General features: G+C 44.5%; 1 protein-coding gene and 1 long non-coding RNA gene across 2 annotated transcripts in view; one reads left to right on the top strand and one right to left on the bottom strand.

Moving 5' to 3' along the window:
- Nucleotides 1–21,066, top strand: part of SETBP1 (SET binding protein 1) — a 325,029-nt gene that overhangs the window by 41,637 nt on the left and 262,326 nt on the right. The window lies entirely within an intron of this gene.
- Nucleotides 5,207–6,600, bottom strand: LOC109307756. The gene is made up of 2 exons (XR_002100354.1): nucleotides 5,700–6,600; nucleotides 5,207–5,404 (listed from the first exon to the last, which is right to left on the bottom strand). It is a non-coding gene; the product is annotated as an uncharacterized LOC109307756 (long non-coding RNA).

Raw genomic sequence — 21,066 nt, 5'->3', positions numbered from 1 at the left:
CCAGACAGGTTTCAGAAGCTTCAGGGCTGATCAGAAGTTTATCTTCCTGTTTGTAATTATCACCACCGGGGGGTCACCTCTCTGCCTTGGCCTGACATTGAGGAATGGATGCAATTCCCTTTAATCGTGCCCTCTCCCCTCCCCGGCATTTAGGGCATTGGGTTTCCGCTTTGCTAAACTCATTAACCTCTTCAGTGCTGCAATATCCTTTTTCCATATAAATCCACAATGCTGCAATCCCAGGCCTCTTGAAAGGCAGATTCCCCGTGGCTCTGCAAGCTTTGAATGTGTTTCTTTCTCAGCTAGAAGTAGTCCAAGCCAGAAGGAAAGGGTTGTGTGCATGCAAGAGAGAGGACATAAAACAGGTGGGGAGGTAATCTGTCCTGGTCCTAATTGATCTCAAGAAGCCTTCTGACCAGATCTGGGATCTCAGACCCAGGGTCGGATTAACCCTTTAGTGGGCTCTAGGCAAAGAAACACATGGGCTCTGGGCCGGTCGAGACCCCTGTTCCCATCCTAGTGCTGCCGTCCACGGGGAGTGGGGCTCGCGGCCACTGCTAGGAAGCAGCTGCAGTGGTGGCAAGGTGGGAGGAGCGGGGCGGAAAGGAAGGGAAGGGAGGTAGACGGGCCCATTCTCATGGCCACTGCAGAGGGAAGGACCAGGTCCCCCTTCTGCAGCTCAGGGCCAGGTATGTGCCTAGTTTGCCATGTGCTAATCTGGCCCTGCTCAGACCTTTTCTGCCATGGTAGTTTATCAAGATGTCTGAGCTTCAGGAGGCTTTGGATGTAGTCCAGAGCAATCCCAAGGATCTTCAGAATTGAATCAGGTCAATGCAAAGGCTTCTGCTGCTTAGATTAGGCTCATTCACGGCAGCAGCATCCTAAAATATTGCCAAGGAAAATTAGTATGTTGGGCTTATTTAGATCACGGCTGTTCCTGAACATGTGGAGTGGGTGTGGGAGCAAGGTGTTTTTATCCGTTGCTCTTAGGCAGCTCAAAATGTCTTCTCAGGTAGTGAGTATCAGCACTTGGGGAATGCAGGCTGTAATTTTTTACTTTTCTTTTACAAGGAATCCCGTTCATGTTTTATGTGCCCAGTTTTCAGAACTTGGGTGCCCAGAGCCAAGACATATTTTGGTCAATTCATAACAACCTATAGGCAGCTGTGCACTGATTCAACAGAAAATAAAACTAGGCGCCAGCACTGGATTACTCTGAAAACTACAGTTTCCACATTGCAGCTCCTGAACACAAATGGATCTGGCATCTTGTGATCCGGGGTCTTTTGAAAAGCTAATGGTAACACGGTGAGCATGCCCACATGAGATATTAGTGCAACACAATAAACTCCAGGGCAGTTCACCCCAGAGTTTATTGCTCCCAGGCACAGCTTTTACACGTGTGCCTGAGACCACAGTGCGGTGAGCTGAGGAAGATCCGCCGCCCCAGCTAGCAGGGGGCTGTGGGGGTGAGCCTGCCAGTCCAGGGCGCTCCAGCACTGAAGCACCTTCGTGCCCCAGCCAGCCCCATCAGTGTCTACACCTGCATTGCAGGGCACTAAATAATCCTGCTTGTACTCATGTTTACAAGCACTATCCTAAAGTGTCACTTATTCATTTACTGCGGCTTATTAGGGCCTCACGTGCAGACACGACTTTACTGGGGATCTAATTAGTCAACTCTGCAGTATTCATCTCATGTAGACGTGCCCTGTGTTAATGTTTTTAATCTGTTACTTGCAGAAGAACTCTTGGAGGATGAGGGCTTCATTAAGCTAGGAACTGTAATAATGCACTGGCCTGACTTACTCCCATCTGCTTAATTTCTTTATAACGTCTGTTTCCTAATAATAATACACACGAGATGATAGCATGCCAAAGAGTAGCGCATGTAAATTCTCATTAAAGTCACGCAGCCTTTGGTCTCGTACAGTATTTTGCTGGGAGCACCGTAGTTGCACAGAAATGCACCATTAATTATGCGCTCTTGCTTTAAAAGGACACCATCTTTGAGCAGCCATGTATTCAAAACAGAGTTCTTTATTGGCACTGATAATAATCGTCTTGGCTGCACAGTGTAAAAACCTACTCACAGAAGGCAAAGTGAGGGCGAGGAGTCATACAGAGGAGCAGTCGCTCTGAATTTGTTCGTTATGGATTCACTGGGGCCGCTTGTAGGCAATGTAACTATGTAAGAGAAGGGGATTTTGCACGGGCTTGGATTTGGTCATGTCATACCGTCTTACATGCGTTTTCACAGCTGAGTGAAATCATGTACATATTGAATGTGGCGTTCTGTGACCAAGAGGTGTTTAATCCCGAGAGTGTTTATTTTGTTTCCTGTCCAAAATTTCATTTGGGAGCTTGTGGTAGTAAGTGGGGGGGAAACTTTTTTGGCTAGTGTGCCACAAATTATCCCTGCACTCTTGCCACGTGCTGCTCTGACCCCCTTCCTTGGCCCTAATCTGCTGCTCTGGTTTCCGCTTCGTGCCCTATCTGCTGCCGTGCTGCCTGCTATCTTCCTGATCTGCTGTGTGTAACACAGGCTTTCTGTGGCACTTGTGGTTGTTCATAAATAGGAAAACACACATTCAAGTTAATATGAAAGAGCTTCATCTTCAGATCATAAATGTCAGCTATCAAGTAACTGATTTCTCTCTAAAAGCAGTTTGTGACCAACGAGCGGAGTCAGGTATGTTCCTGAAGGCTATTCAAATGATGCTCTCAAATGAACCAGGTCTGAAAAATCTGGCTGCTTAGACAGAAAGAGAGCTGAAGTCATGGGGGGAAGGCAGGATTGTTGCTCATTGATGTCTTTAGCAGCTCTGGTCAATGCTAAATACTTCAGTGCTCAATCCTGCAAAGATCTAAGCAATGGCTTTTACTCACGAACAGGCGTATTCATTTCTCACTTGGGCTTCTCCTGTAAATAAGGTTACTCACTGGTGTGTGGGATCAACTCTTCTTAAAAATCCCATTATCCTCACTTGCACTATCTGCTTAGATTCAGTACTTTGTTCATCAGATCCTGCTGAAACTTAGACTGCTCGGTTTTGCTTTTCTTAATGGCTCACTTCCAGTCAATATTGCCTTGTAACCATCAGGGACCTGAAAGATCCTTTCCAGTTGAGATGGTACAAGAGCAGGGAAGTGTTTCACTTAAATAAAAATCAGTCCCATTACCTTTTTTTTTCTTTTCGCACCGGTGCAGCTCAGTTTACGTTAGTTAAAATAGTTCTTGCGTATGCCAATGGGAGGTCAGTCCCTAAATCTTTTAATAAAGATTATAACAAAGGGAACATTATTATTTCAGGTAGTTTCTCAATGACCATTTATAGCAAGACCTGAATGCTGGGCATTAAACTTATTGATTGCAAGACTTTCATTATGATAACAAGATGATATCTTTTTGAATGACCCTAACCCGCTTGATGTTTTCTGGAACCACGATAAACACATCTGCACATTTTATTGCTCTTGTCTCTTAAATCTAATTTCTGGGACCTTGTAATAGGTTGGTCATCCAAGTATCCCTTTCTGCTGGATCAGCTTAAACCATCTGTACTGCGTCTTGATCCACAGCCTGCGGAGAACATCCGTCATGCTCCTGACAGGACCCTGTCAGTGTTTCTGGAGACAGGACAGAGATGGAGAGGAAGTTAGTTCATGAGGGTGGGTGGCGGAGTCGAACATTTGTCTATGGATGCAAGGACCTCAGCTCCACGTATAAATTATCCCCTGGGACTGGTAGGTAAACACAAACTTATATGGTGACATTGGCTGGGAAAGCCAAATACGTGCCTATGATTGCACACTAGTTATTCAAGATGGAAACTCCGAGGAAATGAAGATGGGCTGCATTTGGGTCCAGTTTCATTTACTGAAAAACTAAAATTTGCTTTTAAAAAGATACAGAGAGAGCTTTATCTTCACCGTGGTTTAATTGTTTGTTTTGTTGGCTTATTTTTTAAATTACCATTCCCTCAAAGTCTCAGTAATGTCTACTGAATTTGCAGCCTCCTCTGTTTTCATGTTCATTGGCTAGGTTCTAGTCTCAGTGAATTTGTGATGTCCTCTATTTTCATGTTCATTGACTTGGTTATAAATGATAATGTTCTGTTTATGTGTAGATTTGTACCCTTCCATATTTAAGATGGATCAGGGAGCCTGAAAACTATCTGGGTACCAACTCATCTTAACAATGTTATGGTCTGGACAACAGCCATCAGGAGAAACGCTCTTTTTCTGGTTTGTTTTGAAAATGAACATTAGGGCATGAGTGGAGTGATGCATGAATGATACCACAGCATGGCATCCACCAGTTAGCCCTCTTATGGTATCACTGAGTAGCGGATACTTCTTTATATGCCCTGCTACTTTTGAGGGACAGATCAAATCGCACCCACACCTGAAGGAAACCCGCTGGGCGCGCAGTGCACTGCGAATCCCATGAGACCATTAGTATTGCTGGGTGAGGGACATTCACAGATACAACCTTAGGTCATCCAGATGCCCCGTTTTCTTTGGAGCTCCCAAATAAAAGTTTGGATTTTGTGGAGCGGTATAAAGGTGTCTCAGACTTATGGACTTGTATCATCCAGAGGGCCACAGTTAAGAGCCGGGTTGCAATACTCCTGCCAATCAGGTACATGCATTTGGAGGGTAAAATTGTGACCCCTGCTCAGAAGCTCCAAACCCAGCCTCTGCTTCCCTTCCACCCTGCTGCACCCCCAGGATTTGTGCTGACTCCTTACAAAAAACTGAATTTATCCAGGAGTAAATGTTCAGTCTTTCTTGTTGTTTGCCTTATCCCAGGCACGGGCCAGAACCTGGGTATGCTAGGTGCTATAAAGACATGGGACAAAAAGACAGGGCCAGCACCCAAGAGCCAGATACTGGGAGGGTGGAAGTTGTCTTAGCACCATGGACTTCACCTGAGCAATGCCAGGTTACATGAATTATCCATAATCTCCAGGAATATCATTCCAGGGATGCAGTTACGTCGATCGCTCGGGGAAGGCAGACATCTCTCTCCCCTTCTCTCCCTCACGGCCAGCTTCACGTGAATTCACGTGGTGGTCAAGGGTCAATTTAAATATAAACTTTTAACGGCATTCCCAAATGTATGCAACACTGAAAAGTGGGAGAAGCAAAACCTGCAGGACAGATGCTGTGCTCTCAAGGCAGGCAGCCCCACTCTTCAGTCGTTTGGTTTTTCCCCTCCTTTCTCAAATTGCAAAGAGCTCGACAAAGCCTGAATTTTCCTTTCCATTGGCTTCTCCACCAGCTCCTGTCGGTGTGAGCGCTGCCGAGAGCTGGGTCCTCCTTTCCTTCTGTTTGTTTGTTTTTTGTTTTAATATGATAAATGTGTGCCGCCTCTGCTCCTCGGGAAACGGTATCCAGGCTGCAAAGTAATTATTTAGTGAATGGTGGATCCAGTTCATGTTGGCAAGGATCAGATTAATCATTATTAATCATGACCCCTCCGACAGTAACCTCATCCCTTGCCTAAGTGCTGCTCTTTATTAAGAAGTAATAGCTATTAGGGAATGGTTGGGCTACTGCTCTGGTTACACTGTCAATGTGGTCTCGGGACTCCTGGCAGGAGGCAGAGGAACTCAGGTCAAAATTAAAAATAAATGCACATGGTACGCATTCCAGAAACGAAACAGGCTGCTTCCCTTGTGGGTTTTGCCTACCTCCTCTAAGTGTCTTCCTTTCCTCTGGAGCCTCCTGGGAGTTTACTTCTTCAAAAGATGAAACTAAGCATCGGATGTTCATTTAAACGGTGAAATAATACCTGTAATTGTTGTTATTTTTCAACCCAATGGATCTCAGCGCTGCTTTACAGTCCTGACTCCTGCAGTCCTCGCAAGGCAGATTTCCTGTTGACTTCAAATGGGAATACCTGCTTCCAGAATACAAGGTCACCCATTCACCCACCGCTGAAATGCAGCCATCTCTGGGGAGGAACGTGGCAGCTGCTTAACAGCGCACAGTATTCCTACTCCAACGGCAGAAGTGAAACGCCTGCAATTTTAATTTGCTCTGACCTTCTCCTCATTCGGGGATGTCTCTGCCGTTATACATCTCTTTCCCCTTCTCTCTCTCATTGCCGGTTTTAAGTGAATTCACATGCTGGTCAAGGGTCAAGAATTGAATGACTGTAGTCTTGAATCCAGCATGGATCAGCTCCGTTCCTGCTCTGTACGCTTCACTCTTACTTGCACGACCGCACCTGCAGCACACCAAGTTGTGGAGACAGCAGCAAGGCTTTTGGTTTGAGACAGTGCGGAGAGTCTGCGAACTGGCTCGGAGGCTAGCCAGATACTGGAGCACGCTGCTGCATAGCGTATGGCAGCATATGAAATCAAACTCAGCTTCGTGTTGGCTGAATGTGCGTGGGGTCACAGACTGGGCCAAAAAAGAGAGCTCTGATGTGAAGCCAGCAGGTACTGAAGGCAGCATTAGGAATGGGTTTGAAAATAGCTGCTTGTGTCCTGTAACTTGGTCATAAATGAATGAAATTTCATTGCCAGGCTTTGGCAGATCTGCTTAAAAAGAGTACAGAGTCTAATGAATATTTGCGGGGATCGAATCTCTGCGTTGTCACACAGCTCAGGCATCACAGTAACACCCTGGGAGAATGGCCACCTGTTGCCAAAGCGTTGCCTTCAGGCCTCATCCTTAAGGAAAGGAGCTCACTAACCCCATCAGGCTTGGTAATGTCTCATAGTGGGCAGAGCGTGGCTACTAAACGGGTAATAGAAAACTTCATAAGGCATCCAGCATCTCCTGGGAAGACTCCCTCGCTGCTGCTTGTATAATGAGAGGTCACGAGCCTAGTGATGCTGCTTTGGCGTTTCTCTGTTCAATGGGATTGGAGCATCTAGGGTAGGTGAAACGTCAAATAAGCAAACCTCGACTTTGCACGTGTCCACGGCAGCCCATCATCCATTAAGTTTATCACGACATGTGCATTGAAATGGGAACCTGAGTAGGGCAGTCTGTTTTGTGCAAGAGATTAGTTTGAAAAAAAGGTTATATTTTCGCCTAGTTATATGTCTCCCCCATATGTATAATTGCAGTGCTACGGTTGCTTGCCACTTACTGGTTACCAGTGGTAACCCTCAGTAGTTGCCACATTAGGGATCTGTTAAGGGTGGATGAAAATGTTGTTCCTATTTTCTGCAGTTTTTCTAATACGACGGTTCTTTTTAAAGAAGAGTTGCTGCTCCTGTTTGTCCGCTCCCGTTGAACCAAAAGGACAATGAATTAAGTACCAAGTTGCAGCAAACCCAGAAAGAAAGCAATTACTTTTCAAAATACTTTTATTGCCTGGGTGGAAATCCTGCAGGGGAAAATTGTTAGGGAAAAGGGAAGGGAAGAAAAACCTCATTGGTTTTTCATCCCACCTGGAGGTGAGCGATAAAAATTGGGTACAAACCCGCTTGCTCTTTTGATCTCTGCCGAAGTTGTTGTGGGAGTGACATTGTTTAACGGTTGAAGGAGTTTACTGAAAAATAAAAGTAGCAGCAAAGAGAAAGGGCCCAATGCAAATGATGTATCTAGTAAATCGCTGTCAAGTTTTACATGTTCTGGGCACCTGGTAATTTCCCGTCTTTAAAAAAAAAGAAAAAAACCAAGAAGGGGGAAGGAGAAGGGGTAAGAAATATATAATCCCATGTCTTTAAATTGCTAACTGACCCAGCCTGAACTGTGTAGGAAGCTGTGTGTTCCCCCGGCAGCCAGCGCTCGAATAGCTGCTGAGGGTATATTGCAAAACTTAAGTCAGGGCTTCAGGGAATCTGCCTTGGCTTCACCGGTTCATGGTTGCATTCTTCCGCTTGTCAGTAAGAAAAGCACTAAAGCACAAAAAGTTCAAGGGATCGCACAGTTGGAATCCATCTGAACAAATCTGGATTGCGCCCCCGTACTTGACATTTCTCTCCTTTAAAAAAAATAACAAAATAAGATCATTGGCTAAACGTTAGAAATACTGAGCCATGAAAGGGGAGGGCTGGAGAAGGGCAACAGGTCAGTACCTGGCACCTTCTGACCCAAGTTTGCAGGAGGGCTTCAAGTGCCACTTGCTTGAAAGGCGGTCAGGATCTGCCTCAGTGGTGATGCTCCCAAAGAGGTTGGGGAGTTTGCTGGCACAGGCTGGGGAGCCACAGATGCTGACCCTTGCCTGTTCCTTTTTCTTTCTTTTTTTTACCTGATCTTTTTTTTTAATTGGTGTTTTCAAAACATGGATGGGAGAAGGCTAAAGCACCAAGCAGGATGACTAGCATAAAATACAATAAAAGGGAAACAGAGGGAATTATTCCAAGAATCCAAGCACATGAACTATAAGCCTTGTGTGCTGAATAGGAATGGTTGAGAGGTTTGTATTTAGTCCTTTCTTGCCTTGAAATCTTATGAAAAGAAATTCTAGTAACTCCCCCAACGTACGGATGGCACAGCTGCTCCAAAATGTGCCATCATACCATACTTCTAATGCTGTTCCTGGGGCACCTGGAAAGTGCATGCTTTAATAATAATGATAACAGTAGTTCTACTGGAAATAACAATAATGAATAATCATAATTATGATCAGTATACCAATAATGATAACAGCTTTAGTAGCTCATCCATCCACTCTCACTGCGTGGGGCCAAGCAGTGTTCTTCCATTGCTTTCTATGATCCTCTGTCACCATTACTGCTAATAAAATCCACATCCAGGGGAAAAGTTGGGAAGCACCAAACCAGAATAATTTAGTGGCATGTACTTTGGGAAGTTTTTAAGGAATAGGGAAAGCTTCTTGTTAGATGGACACCTAGCTGCAATAGTTTAGTCAGGGATGACCCTGTCCTGAGCAGCAGCAGATGGACCTAATGATCGGCAGAGGTCCCTTTCAACTCTACTTTCCTATGATCTGCTAAACCTCATCCCATGTTTGCTTTGGACATTGGGACAAGAGACTCTTGAAGCATGCACGAAAGGTTCAGCAGGTTCCTTGCTGGATGACACTCCCAAATCCAAACCTGTAGTCAAGTACACATAGACATCTGTTAAGAAATTGCAGAGTATAAGTCTGACTTATTTTTTTCTGAACTTAAAGTAGCAGGGCAATGGCAATTGCTGGGATTGTTCCCTATTCTTCAGGCCTGACGATGTTTTTGAGGGGCAGAGATTTTCTAGGGATGACTCCAAAAAATGGCATGTGCTGGACTTTGGGGATGTCATATACCCAGGTAAGCCGAGGCTGGGTTTTTTCTCCATTAAGGGTCTCTCTGTGTTACCAAACAGTGTGGGCAAATCAGCAGTTTCTGTGGCCTGCTTCTTCTTACACAGCGTACAAGACTGGCTCGCTGCAAATAGTCATTTCAGAAGTTTCCCACCAACACCTTTTGGTTTTTTATTAGCTCACACTCATTTCAGTTGTGGTTTTGTTTTCTGCAAAATTAGTACAGTGCAGATGGCAATGAAATGACTTTGAGGAGGGTGAACTGTGACTTTTGTTGTTACAGGAAGAGAAGACACCTCACAATATTTGCTTCTTTTGGGGAGGGCAGCTCCAGCTACCCATCCAGGATTGATACTCAGGGAACTGTTTCTCCCTTTGAATCAGATGTGAACTGATGCTGCACCATGGTGGTCTCATGATCTTTCCTCCTCCTAGCGAGAAGTAACATGTATGGCCCTGATCCTTTGTAATGATGGAAAATCTCTCTCCACTTGTGTCCATTTTTCTCCAGTCCTGGCCACAGTATCTCATCCACATCCTGATTCCAGGAAGTTTATTCTGTTGGTTTTTTACATCCAATGAAAAATCTTATTTTTCACTCGCTGCACACAATTGCTGCGTTCTGTCGCCTTGCATTGACAACATCTGTTGTGTCTCAGAGGTAGTTTCATTTTGGAAGTGAATGAAGTGACTCATACGTAGCTCAAAAAGTGATTTGAGGTCTATCTACAGGAAAGGCATTTCATAGATGAAAAACAGTGGGTAATTATCACCATCGTCTACTCCTGGATCTGAAAGCATTGTTTTAGATCTGCCAAATGCAAATGCCCATAGGAAAGGCAGCTCAGAAAGGCCCTAGAGCATTAGAAGGAAAAGATGTCTCTCATAATTTCATGCCATGGACTCCACTTGAGTACTGATAATTATTTTGTATTCTTCATTAATGTACCCAAACAGTATTGTGAGTTGGAAGTGAGCAGCTTTGAGGGAGGGGCTTTGCTCCTTGAACATTAATTGTCGATAAACTCCAAGGGGTAATTGTCCTGACAGTCAAAATGTCATGAATGCACATTTGAACTGGGCACTGCAAATGGAAAGAGCAGAAAAGCCGAAGAAATCATGGGCTAAAGTATTGATCAGTTAGTTTTGTGGGCTCGGCTGCCTGATGCTGACAGGCAAATATTTTTGCTATGGGTCCTTGCTGAAGGACGACTCCTTATAACACTCTACTTGAGGTGAAGTACGGGGAGGCCCTGAACTCTTTCAAGTCAGAATCTTTTTTCTGTAAGAGCCTTCCTTCAGTCTTCTTTCCATCTACTTCTTCTCCAAGTGATGTCCTGCTATAGACTCTCCTCCCTTTATCTGAAGAGCTCATGGTGGGATTAATAATACCCACTCCGATAGACGTCAGCTCCCAGTTAATCCAAATCTCTGAGGCTCTTAGTTAGAGGGTTATGACTGGAGGTGACAGGAGAGCGAAAAAGGTTGCATTTGACAGGGGGGAGGGACCTTCCACATAAAACTAACCTGCCAACTCACTTATATCTGTACTGCATAGGTGTAAAAAGTTACCTGATCAGAAACGTAGCAATTTACACCAAAGTTGCAGTCCGTTTGTGTAAGAGCAAAGCTGGGTCCAGGAGGGGCTGCAGTGGTGCACATCCCACTTCCTATTTCTGCTCCATCTAAAACCAAGTGCCTGGGGGTGGGCGGCACAACAGCAGCATTTCTCTCCAGGCAGCGCTGAGGGAGTCAACTGACTTCATGTATCATTATAATCTACCTGATTTCTGCTAATCTTCAGTACTAATGACCCCCTCTCCTTTTTTTTGACTTTCCATTAATCAAGTCATCCTTTCGTTTGCAAGTTCAGTGTCTGTTAGCCATTCCTGGTAATGTCCCTCTTCTGTTTCACAGCCCTCTAGTCTGTTTTTAGTTCTAGTTAAATGCCTTAACTCAGGTGTGGTAACATTAACTCAGGTGAACCTTAACTCAGGTGTGGAAATGAATGATAGCGAAGTGCTGGATGCAGTGTCAGGACACTGTAAAACTGTGGTTTTCAACCTGTGGTCCATGGCCCCTGCAGGAATGCAGACTACGTCTAAGCGGTCTGTGAACGATAACTATGATCAATCAAAAGTAAGTGAATACCCACACTTACAATTCAGAGGGGTCTGCACCTCCACTCAGATTTTTTCAGGGTCTGCAAATGAAAAAAAGGTTAAAAACCACTGCTCTAGAAGGCTAGATTTTCTTTTACAAATCTGAATAAGAGATGTACATATAACTATAATAAATACAGGACTAATAAAAAGATCACTTGACTACTTTCGCCTAGTTTGTTGTGGTTTTTTGAACTTTATATATAGTCTAACAAGTAAGTGCATATTCTGGTAAAGCTATATTCATTTGTGCTTTGTTCTTAACATGAATAATACATCCCTAGGCTTCTAGCATGTTAATACAGCTTTTACTGGAGGAAAATGTGTGTTGTGTTAAATGTGATGCTACACCGCACCATCTGCACCCCCTTTTTCAAAATCCTAAATCTGTCTACAAGTAAAAGGAAATGATAACACTGGATAAAATTCAGGGGAGAATTAGGTCCTAAATCTCTGGAGGCCACCCAGAGGTGTGTAACCTACTCAACATTCACACAATGACTGATTCTGAGGGCACTGTGGTTAGTAATGAGAAAGACTAAAAATCCCTTCTTGCTCACTCCTTGGCCAGTACAGGATTGCTCCCTAGAGTGTGTGTTGCATTTTAACCTTTAGTCATTTTAGTTTTGAATGACCCAGCGACTGCTTTATCCCTTGTCATGGGAGGTTTGTTTGCTTTTGAGTAGACCTTGTTGTTAAGAATATGTTCTTGCTAATTCAGTCTAAATTTTCCATTGCTTATGGCACCCTTGGTCAACAACATTCATATATACATGTCTGGTTTGGTGAAGACAGTGGTTCCCAACCTTTTTTTGCTGCAATCCCTAGATTGGCCACCAAAAAGACCCCCAGACCCAGCACCACAGAGGCTGCTGGGAGTGGCGGCAGCAGCCCAGAGGCAGGGGTCAGGGAGCCGCCATTGCCCCCTTTGTGTGTCGCAGCCCAGCCCTACGGCCCACTCACTTGCTCGCTGCCCCTAGGCCATGCACGTGAGTGTACATGTGCAAGTGTGCATGGGCCCTTCGTGGCCCTACTGAGGACCCCTGTGACCCTGATTTGAGTTGCACCCCAAGCCTGGGAACCAATGGGTTAGGGAATAGCGTTCTAACATGTATGGATATATTATATAATTGTTTTTAATATAAAATCCATATCAAAACATTGCCACCCAGAATCCACTTGGATGGATTCTGCAGCATCCCTTTGCGGAAAGCACGCACTACAGGGCTGAGGGGCAACGAAAGTCCCTATTCACCACTAAAGCCATAGTCTGAAACCCTTTGTGCAAGGGAGGGTTTCAGCCTTTTCTGAACTCTGCCATTCAGGAAGTAAGAGAGAAAAAATGGTTCGGTGCATTGAATACTGTTCCAAGTCCTTTAGTCTGCCACAAACTTCCTACATGGTATTGGCCCTGTCATTAAACTTCCCCCTGGCTCTGCTTATCCATTTGTTAAAAGAGGAATATTGCTCTGGTCTACCCGAGTGGAGTTTTGTGAGGCCATATACATTATTGGCTCAAATACTACTTTAAGGAGGCCATTTAAGTATGTAACATAAATAGACACCCTTCAGAAATATGGCATATTCCCTAAGCATGTCTCTGCACTGAAATGCTTTATTCTATTTACTATTTTTATTTCAGGTCTTAAAAGAAACCTGATTTGAAACAGCCCCAAATTGCTTGGAAACAAATATTTTCGGCTGGGTTTTAAGCCCTCGAAAAGAAAAGTCAACATCACCTTAACTAAAGCAATGCTACAAGGCATTGCAATCATGAGATCATTTTGGTATGACTTGTAGGCAATATTTTAAGCCATGTTGATTTGTTCTACAACTGGAGTCTCTTTAGTGCCAAACAGCCATGGCACCTGCAACCTGTGTGCAGAAATGATTTAACATTAACGGTTTTGTTTGGAAAAGTTAATAGAAAATGAAAACGATACTGTCATCTTGGAACAGGGAAAATATTGGGAGAAGCAACATGGCCTAATGGGTAAGGTGCTAGTCTGGGCTCAGGACAACTGCATCTCATGCCTGCCTCTGCCACTGACCCATCTCCCAAATTTAGGCAGGGCTCTTAAACCTCTTTCTCCTCCTAGCTGTTGTTGATCCTATCCACTGAAGGATGTCAGCTCCTCAGTGAAAGGGAGCTTTCACTGCATGTGTCAGACTAAGATAGTCAATGCAGTGATGGAGCAATAAAGTGGTGAGCAATAAAGCCCAGTCAAAGTGCCAACGTACATTGGAGATGGCTTTGGGTGAAGGTGCTGACAATGAATGTTTTGCTGGCTGATGTAAGGCCTTTTGTAAAGCATCTCAGTGCCTTACAAAATGTATCATAGGCACGTGTGTGGGCCTCATTGAAGGTCTCAGAAAGAGCTAATGAAGAAAATAGAATTCATATCTTCCAATTTCTAGTCCCTGGTGTTATCCACTGTTCGTCAGCTTCCATGGAATATGCATGGGCAATCACATAATCACTTGTGCTGCGCATGGTTATCACTTGCAGACTCATTTTGCATATATGCATTGCAGGCTAAAACTTGAACTTGAGTTAAGTGGCTGTAGACTCCTGGTATCTGTATAAAGAGTAAGGCATCTGCACACAGGCTGAATTTCTAGGATTCTGGGTTTCCATTACGGTCAGAAAGTTAACGTTTTATGCAATGGTAATGCCATGGAGAAGTGGACACCGTGGATGCCCGGGCTGTGCTTAAATATAACAAAGGAATATTTTGTTGGAAATAAGAACCTGCAATACCATTATCTCCTGGAATGACTTGAAGATGATGTAGAAGAAGAAAACCTCTCAACTGTTTTCTTCTAGAGGATGCTGAGTCTTGAATAGAGGTTCCCAACCCCCGGGCCGTGGCCTGGTACCAGGCTGAGAAAGGTTGGCTCCCGTTTTGCAGGAAGGTTGACTAGCAGCTTGGAAGTCTGAAAGTGACTGGCATACTGCAGGGTGGCACCCAACCCTTTTTTATACTGAGTATAGAAAAGGGCTAGCTGCCACTCTGAAGTATGCTGGTCACTTCCAGACTGCAGTTTGCCGGTCCGCAGTTTGCTGGTCCATGGTCACTTCTGGTCCACAAGCTAAAAAGGTTGGGACCCACTGGAATAGAGCATTTCTAAATCCTAGAGTGTAGAATACAAATAGTATAATACTAGTGCTAAAGTCTACCCATATTTCTAACTAACTTTTACAGACTCATCGATCCCCTAGGGTGCATCTACACATGCGTTAACATACTTTAGTTAATGTGTATTAAATCTTGTACCTGTAGGCGCTTTTGCTCCAGGGTTGGGGGTGGCTCTTTAATTAAAGTGGGTCTGAGAGCCACTCTAATTAAAGTGCTGCCAGCATTCCCACACTGAAAAATGGCAGGGGGAGGGGCTTGGACTAAAGCTTGTTTGACAAGTTTTAGTTCAAGTGCCCCACCACCATTTTTAAGCATAGGGACACTCAGGGCCATCCCTAGGGGGTGCAAATTGGGGCAACCGCCCTGGGCCCCATGCTTTGGGGGGCCCCACAGAGCGGGATGGAGCAGCAGCGGCACAGAGCGGTTGTTCCACGTCCAGCCACTTGCTACCCCACCACCCCCACTAGCTTCATTGGATCTGGGATTGGAGTGGGGACAGGGCCCCACACTGGCTGATTTGCACCAGCCCCACACCCCTCTGGGGATGCTGATACATGAGATGCAGGAGGCTGCCAGAGCGTGGCAAGTGTCACAAGGCTGCTGCCATGCTCCAGCAGAGTGCGGCAACTGCCACGCTCCAGCAGACTCAATTAATCGAGTCTGCTCCAACGTGCTGGAATTCCAGCATGTCGGAGCAGCCTTGATGCTTGTGTATAGGCACCCTCTATTGTGAGATACTAGGAAAATGTGCAATCTCCTATTTTAATTTACTTTTAATTTACAATTTTCATTAACTTAATAGCATGGGTTTTTTTAGTGATGCTTTAATGAGCATTTAATGAGCATTGGACTAAAATGCATTAAAGTGCATGTCTAGATACACCTCTAGTTGCCACATCTGGATGTGATGTCAGGTTTTTGCTAACTAAGGTTGTCTATATAAGAGGGCTGAAGCTGCTTCAACATGTTGGGATTCCAGCACGTTGGAGCAGATTCTCTTAATCGAGTGTGCTGCACTCCAGCAGCCTCCTGTGTCTCGTGTATCAGCATCCCTGCACTTAAAAATGGCAGCGGGGGCACTTGAAATAAAGCTTGTTGAATGAGCTTTAGTTCAAGCACCCCCCCCCCCACCATTTTCAAGTGTGGGAATTCTGATAAAGGAGATGTGGTGGCACTTTAATTACAGTGGCTCTTGGAGCCATTCTGATTAAATCGCTGTGCTCCCCTCCCCCCCGCCAGCCCTAGACCACGTGTAAAAGTGCCCTTAGTTGCCTAAAGGGGGTCTTTCAACTCCATGAGATGAAGTAGAAGAAAACTATGTAAGAAAGATTTCTACACTAGGACACGTGGGACAGTTTTTATGGGTTATTTTTCCAAGCTTTCATGGTTTAGGTCAATTTACAGATTTCTCCTTCTACTTTGAATCATGAGTTTATATTATCTCGCCAGTTACAGCTTTATAAACTGCATGTTCTGAACAGCGTTATTTTGGAATGATTTCTTCTTTGTCATTAGTGCGCCTATACATGTGCACTGAGGCTGTTCCAACGTGTTGTAATTACCGCACGTCGGAGCAGACTCGATTAATCAGGTCTACCAGAGTGTGGTGGTTACCACACTCCACCCAACTCCAATGTCACATGTATCAGTGTCACCACCCTGAAAAATGGTGGTGGGGGTGCTTTAACTAAAGCTTGTTTGACGAGCATTAACTGAAACTTCTTTGATGAGCTTTAACTAAAGCTTGTTATGATGAGCTTTCCCCCTCCGCCATTTTTCAGGGCAGAGATGCTGATACATGTGATGTTTCAGCCACTTTAATTACAGTTGCTCTCAAAGCCACTCTAATTAAAGCCCCCCCCAACACACACACACCTCCTGGAGCATGTGTATAAACACCCTTAGTGACAGCACAACTTAGCCTTGTATCAGCCAGTACAATAGGATATTAGAGGACTTGACATACTGAATTAACCAATGACTACAACAGGGAAGATTTCTTAATAGAGGGAGGTGTACATGGTGGTAATACTCTACTAGGCAGTCTCCTTCTAGCTTGATGGGGGGGTTTGGAAGCACAGAACGTGTTTGGAGAAGCATGGAGTCATAGAAAAGGAAGGCTAAAAGGAACCGTGGAAATCATTTAGTCCAGCTCCATGCTCAGGATGGTGTTACTGGGCTCTCAAACACCAGCAGTGGGATAGGTGGGAAAGACAGCTTTTCAGCAGTTGATAGATGACAGTGATTTCTGGGAATGCTCATCCAGCCAAGGTTTATTCAGATGATGCTGTGTGTTTCCTTTCCTGTTTATTTGCTGGGTTTGTTGTCATGATGTCTTTGCTGGAACATTTGGGGGTGGAAATCAGTGGGAGTCCAGCCCTTTTTTTCACCTGATAAGCTCTTATTAAGCCCCATTTTACTTTTCCTTACTCCCCTCTGGACTCAGAATTGCATTGCTATATGTACAACACATATCACCTCCCTGACTTGGAAAGAGAAGGTTTGCTTTTTTTCACCCTGAAGTCATGGAGATCTTTGGGGGTATGTTTTTTTCCTCTTCATAAACTTCTCGCCTGCTTTTTCCATGCCCAATCTATTTAATAGATTTAACCAACCAACTTCAAAATTATAATAATAATAAATTCTAGCTGCATAGGAGGCAGCTTTCCTACAAGTTCATAAAACATTATTCAGGTTGGGATATAAAATCCTGACATTTTGTAGCAGACAACATGTAGAAAGTGCTGAGTGAAAACTGAGGCGGGCCCAAATTAAGCATTGGAAAGGGGCTGCCAGTTAAAATGCACTGTATTTATTTTGTCTTCAACCACTCAATCCTGCCTGGGTGAGGTCATCTTGTATGAAACACACGTGTACCATGGTGCAGGATGGGGAAGGAGCCCCTCCAGGATGCTTAGACTCAAAAGGTGTTGAGCTGCCAGTGGGAGAAGAGCTGGCGGCTAGTTTAAGTGTTGATCCTGGCACCCATGCAATACTTTGGGGTTGGGGGGGGCGGGCTTATAATACTGAAGTTAATCTCCTTTAAGGCAGGCTAGACAGTGTAGCCTTTGTGGCCTCAGCTATTTGCTAGGTAGGTTAGGGGAGGTGATTCTTGGCAGGTCACGCTCTGCAATAGATGGCGGTGTCTGCAATGTCTCAGTTCCTTTCTCAGGGCTCCCTGCAGCTCTGAAGGTCCATGTTTCATTTGCACTGCCCCGTCTTCCTACTATTTGCCTTCTCATCCAACTTTCTGTCTTTAACTCTTGCCTGGACGCCACCCAATACCTACTAAACACCAGATTCCTCTCCTCTCCCTCCATTCCTGTCTTCCCTTCCCCTCTGGTATGCAAGATTGATGACATACCCATTTGTCACGATCAAATTTGACTCTTCTTTCCCAGATCTCCAGCTCTGTCACTCGTTGCTCCATTCTCATTTGCTTGTGCCCTCTGTAAGGAGGCCCTCCTCCGCTCACTGTCCCCGATGGCAAAACGTTTGCCAACACACTTTGCACGAGGAAGCCTCCTCTATAAAAATAAACCGTGTTGAAATCCGAGAGACAGAAAGCATGCCAACCTCACACTTCGTCATTGGTCATGGCAACCTATTTGGTTTCCACTTGCGAACAGTAGCTTGCATATGTTCCTCACCATGGAGTTATATATCCCTGCACAGTTTGCATTCTCACTTAAATTCTCTTTGCTTGTTGCTTTTGGTATTATGTTTTATTCCAGTCCAAAGGCACTTTGGGCTGCTGGATGGATACGCCTACTTGAAAACTGGACACAGAACAAAAAAAATGTTAAGTCATTTTATTAATATTTTGCTGGTCTATAGCTAATACAGAATTATACCTTAGATTATTTGATTCTTCTCTCACACCAGTTTTATACTAGTGGAGGTTTGGTTGTTTCAGTCTACTTTTTTCCAAATTTAAATGGAGAAAGCCTTGCACAGTGTTTTCCCCTTTAATGCTTTGCTGAGTGACCATTGCTTGAGCTCGGTTGGGTTCCCCAATATAAGGTGGGGGCACAAAGGAATGGCTAGAACATAAAACCAGGCTGAACTATTCGGGCACGGAGGGGTAAAAAATAAAGCGTCGCTTTTATACAAATATCCCTTCTTTAAAAAAAATAAAAAGTGGTGGGGAAGAGGAGGGAGCTGACAGTAATCATGTGATTAATAGGCAGAATTGATTCAAAGCAGAATGTGTTTCCATGCACTCTGGGAGGCATCAGCTGCTCTGTAATCACTCGCTTCTGCGCCTACGATATTCACAAAGATCCTTTTTCCGCCGCATGTAGGTACCTGGGCCTCAGGTGGTCGGCCGCAATAAGTTGCTCTGGCAAGGGGGCCCCATCGGGGCTGGGGGAGACGCGCACACGAACCGCGGAGGAGCTGCCCGTACTGACTTTCACTCAATTGACTGGAGCAATTGAGTTTGTCAGTGAAATGCGATCAGCTCAATCAGCTGTCACACTGAGACACTCCTGTCACTACTGTCAATAGCTTCGAGTTTCTGATCCTCTCTCAGATTAGCTCTGTGCCAGAACATCAAATGAAAAGCTGTTTGGCGTTTTGAGAAGGGAGAGCTCATAGCAGTTACCTAGGCATTGGTTTACAGACTTCAAAGCGCTGTCAGGTCTTATTCTGAAGGCACGTAGGGATGTGCAAGGAGCAATAATGCATTTGAGTGTAATTTAGATTTTCCTACTGGGGACTGAGCGCACTCTCAAACAGATAGGCAAGGACTGAAACAGAAGAGAGGTGGTTTTCCCTGTGAGCCAAAATGACATGCAAACATAGCCTTCTTTCTCAGGAGAAATAACAAAAAAAAAAAACCTTGCCTTTTTTTTATGGCATCCTCGGTCTCAAAAGTTTCCAGCTCGCTTTCCTTGCCAGTGAAATGCTGCTACTGCAGGAATTTAACTTGTGGTGGGCCATAATGCAGCAATATCCATAACTTTTTAGGACATTAATCTCAGAGGAACAACTTTGTTTCGTGAGACAGATAAAAGGGGGTACCAGCCATTTGTTTTATTCAGTCTGAAGGCATTGCTGAGTGCAAGTGTGGTTTCTATACAGGAGTGAGGAGTAGTTGGGGGCGGGTTGTACACACCCAGATCACTTCACTTGTGGTTTAAGTTCTTGTAAGTAGGTCAGCCTTTATCAAGAAAGATGCAGTCTTGATAAATCCCAGTAAGAATGCTTCTATTCATGGGCTAGAGTAACCCAACAGGCTCCATTTCTTTACCCTTGTGGATTTTTGGCAGTCACGTTATTTGTTGCAGATGAAACCACATCTGTCTGTCTGGAAGCTAAGGTAATGTTAATACTATTAGAAACATCAAAAAAATAACAACAAGGGGGAGCAATCCTTTGTAGGCAAAATTACAAATTCTTACAGGTTTGTTCTTTCCTTCTTGGGGATGGGCTCTTAAGTTCTTTACTATCGAATATTACCCTTTCTCTTCTGTTTTTCTTTTATATAGGGAGGGAATAAGCATGAGAGGTTACCTTGTCCATTCCTGTAGATTTCCCCTTGTGGTATGTATGTACTCCCTGTCACGGTCCAACCCAGCTTCAAATATCTCATGTGGTGGGACCTCTGCATTTCTTATTGCGGAGACCATTCTGCATCCAGAACCGACCCAAACCTTTTGCCCTTCCCTAAACCCAATTTTCAGTTTTGCTCATTATACTTAGCACAGAGCTGGTAGCGCTGCAGCTTCTCCAGGATGGAGAAAGGAAGTTCCATCTCTTCCTCATTCAAGATTGCAGCCATCTGACTACAGCCACAAGGCTTTCTTCACTTGACTTGGATATAGATAACTGATGGCCAAGGAATACCTTTTTGGTCCAAGAGTCAAATCAAAGTAAGCATATTCGGTATGAAATGTTCATAACCAAGTAAAGGGATTTCTGCATCTCTAGAGACAAAAACTTTGGAGGGTGAGAAGACAAAAAAGGGAGGAGGTGATGTGTGGAAGAGATCAGAAAAGAACTGCACTTCTCCTTATAGGGTATTTCAAAGTGAATGCCGGATACATACCTTTCTGTGACCTTTCCCTCAGATTAGTGGTTCATGCAGCTGGAGTGCTAGTGTTACACATTCCAGTGCAGGGATTGACTTGTGAACAAGGTAGGGTGTGTGTATGCCTGCTATCGAACCTTGCAGCAGAAGGTCCTTGATGCTTGTTTTCATTTTTACCTCTTCACCTTTTTCATGGTTTCTGGGTTTTGTGTTTGGCTTTGCTTTTTTATCTATACATATAACATGCAACAGGACACCTAAGGTGTTTCAAAGGTTCAGGAAACGTTGATGACCATAGGGTAGAGGCTTCTCCAAAACTCAGATCCTAACACGTTCTGACCTGAATACTTCCCTTGGCTCTGACAAAGTGTGATGGCAATTTTGCAAGAACAAGGAGCTTCCCAATATATCCTAGCTCCAGCCAGTCTAGAAGATCAGCCCCAGAGCTTGTGGACATGCCCAGAACACCCTTTCGATGAAGAAAAAGGGGAGATTATG

Source organism: Crocodylus porosus, unplaced genomic scaffold (assembly GCF_001723895.1).
Source record: "Crocodylus porosus isolate Cpor-Errol unplaced genomic scaffold, CroPor_comp1, whole genome shotgun sequence".
Lineage (NCBI taxonomy): Eukaryota > Metazoa > Chordata > Crocodylia > Crocodylidae > Crocodylus > Crocodylus porosus.
Note: the sequence above shows the minus strand (reverse complement) of the source record. Positions and strands in the feature narration are given on the sequence as shown.